General features: G+C 46.3%; 1 non-coding gene across 1 annotated transcript; it reads left to right on the top strand.

Annotated features, from left to right (window-relative positions):
• Nucleotides 1-696: 696 nt before the first annotated feature.
• trnal-uag (transfer RNA leucine (anticodon UAG)) lies at nucleotides 697-779 on the top strand. The gene has a single exon. It is a non-coding gene; the product is annotated as a tRNA-Leu (tRNA).
• Nucleotides 780-2,812: the final 2,033 nt, after the last annotated feature.

The raw sequence follows: 2,812 nt of genomic DNA, 5'->3' as shown, positions 1-2,812 counted from the left end.
TCTACACCCTGTAGTTCACTTCTTCACTTAACTGGAGGGGGAGATGTGTGAGCAGAGAAACAGAGCGAAATCCAGAGAGGGAACTGAAAAGACACCTGGACAGATGTGAAACAGGTCAATCCACGGTTACAATAACTCCATCTCTGATTCCCTCCTGACAGTAATCAGTCCTTTCACAGAGACTGTGGGTGGCTCTGAAAAGAGCCTTTGGTTTATTTGATGACATTTTGGCCGCTTTACTTTTTCTGGGAGCTCTGAGCGCTGGTTTTCTTGGGCAGCAGCAAGGCCTGGATATTAGGCAGCACCCCGCCCTGAGCGATGGTCACTCCTCCCAGCAGCTTGTTGAGCTCCTCGTCGTTGCGGACGGGCAGTTGCAGGTGTCTGGGAATGATGCGGGTCTTCTTGTTGTCCCGGGCCGCGTTGCCGGCCAGCTCGAGGATTTCAGCGGTCAGATACTCGAGCACAGCAGCCAGATAGACCGGGGCTCCGGCACCCACACGCTCAGCATAGTTACCCTTTCTCAGGAGCCTGTGAACACGGCCCACCGGGAACTGCAGTCCAGCCCGGGAGGAGCGAGACTTGGCCTTGGCCCGAGCTTTCCCGCTGGTCTTTCCTCTTCCAGACATTTCCTCAATCTCACAAATACTTTCACAAAGAATGGTTAATTTCCTTAGCATTAATAATAGCCAATAGGCGGTCAGGATGGCCGAGCGGTCTAAGGCGCTGCGTTTAGGTCGCAGTTTCTATGGGAGGCGTGGGTTCAAATCCCACTTGTGACACCTTGTGTTTTGACTGCACTGGAGGCGTTTAGGAGCAGCGGTGAAGAGCAAAGAGAGAACAGGAAAGAACATGGACAAGCAAAATAACAATGGACCCAAAGATGTTGCATCAAAACGGTAGAGTAAGAGGCAACTAAGCAAACAGCAGGGCACAGAAAAGATCAAAAATGTAACCTTTGCATCGGGGTGGAAGATGTTGCCAATATCCTTAATGAATACCTTACTGTCTTCTCAAATGAGGGGGTGATGCAGATATTGTTATGAAGGAGGAGGAGTGTGAAGTATTGGACGTGATAACCAAAGGAGAGAGGAAGTCTTAATGGGATGAGCATCCTTGAATGTGGATAAATCACCAGGACCAGATGAAATGTACCTCAGGCTGTTGAATGAAGCCAGGGAAGAAATAGTGGAAGGTCTGACCATCGTTTTCCAGAGGATTGGAGGTCTTGTAACATTGCAATAAAAGCAATTACGATGCAGATCAAGCATGGCTGAGCCTTGAAAGTAGAGAAACAGGGCTGAATTCCCTGAACCAGTGCTACAGCTTTCAGAATAGAAGGAGCCTATACAAACCTGATGGGTTCCACTTAAACAAAAGAGCTGGAGGTGTTGACAGTCAGAACAGATAAAATGTGCAGGAGTGTTTGAAGCAGATTCTGTGTGGTTACTGTAGTTGTACTATGGAGTTATTTCAAGGAGGTGATTCTGAATGTAATGGATCAACGTGGACCCACCCAAGGCAAAGGTCACTGAAAGTGACAACGCAGGTGGATAAGGTAGTCAAGAAGGCATACGGCATGCTTGCCTTCATCGGTCGGGGCATAGAGTATAAAAATGGGCAAGTCATGTTGCAGCTGTACAGAACCTTAGTTAGGCCACACTTAGAATATTGCGTGCAATTCTGGTCGCCACACTACCAGAAGGACGTGGAGGCTTTGGAGAGGGTACAGAGGAGGTTTACCAGGATGTTGCCTGGTCTGGAGGGCATTAGCTATGAGGAGAGGTTGGAAAAACTCGGATTGTTTTCACTGGAACGACGGAGGTGAAGGGGCGACATGATAGAGGTTTACAAAGTTATGAGCGGCATGGACAGAGTGGATAGTCAGAAGCTTTTTCCCAGGGTGGAAGAGTCTGTTATTAGAGGACATAGGTTTAAGGTGCGAGGGGCAAAGTTTAGAGGGGATGTGCGAGGCATGTTTTTTACACAGAGGATGGTGAGTGCCTGGAACTTGCTGCCAGGGGAGGTGGTGGAAGCAGATACGATAGCGACGTTTAAGAGACATCTTGACAAATACATGAATTGGAAGGGAATAGAGGGATATGGGCCACGGAAGTGCAGAAGGTGTTAGTTTAGGCAGGCATCAAGATCGGCGCAGGCTTGGAGGGCCGAATGGCCTGTTCCTGTGCTGTACTGTTCTTTGTTCTTTGTTCTAAGCTTCCCTGTGGTCCAGCCTGGTTGAATGGAACTGAAGCAAACAAATCATCCAGAAGAGGAAAAGATATATAAGGCCATGAAAGCACAGAATTCAGATGGATGCAATACCAAATGGTATGGCAAGAGTGTAAAACAGCAACAGACTGGTGAATAAAACTTTCCCATTGAATAAGACAAGAAAAGAGAAGGGTAATAATAGTGTCAGAGGTGAGTTGTGACACTATTCACATTCCACCTTGATCTGAATAGGACTGTTGAAGGGAGTGATTGAGAAGAATAGAGGAGAAATGAAAAGAAAGGAGAAATAAACAAAAGGTCTTTTGATTTTAGAATGCTTGTTTTTGGAAATGACAGACTGTAAAGTGTGTGTGCCAGAAGATATAGAGCGAAGTTGGGTGTGACAAGATCACAGGAAAGTTGTGCCCTGAGACAAGGTGTGTGTTGACAGGAAAGCTGCTTTCTTTTGCACAAAATGTAATTTATTAATATAATTTGTGCAATTACATTGCAAAGCAGTTCAATTTTAATATTACATAAGGTACAATACAGATCAGTTTCCTTCAATAATGTACATGAGGTATCTCACTATCCCTGCCTG

The sequence above is a fragment of the Heterodontus francisci genome, unplaced genomic scaffold, assembly GCF_036365525.1.
Source record: "Heterodontus francisci isolate sHetFra1 unplaced genomic scaffold, sHetFra1.hap1 HAP1_SCAFFOLD_184, whole genome shotgun sequence".
Lineage (NCBI taxonomy): Eukaryota > Metazoa > Chordata > Chondrichthyes > Heterodontiformes > Heterodontidae > Heterodontus > Heterodontus francisci.
This window is presented reverse-complemented; position numbering and strand designations above follow the sequence as displayed.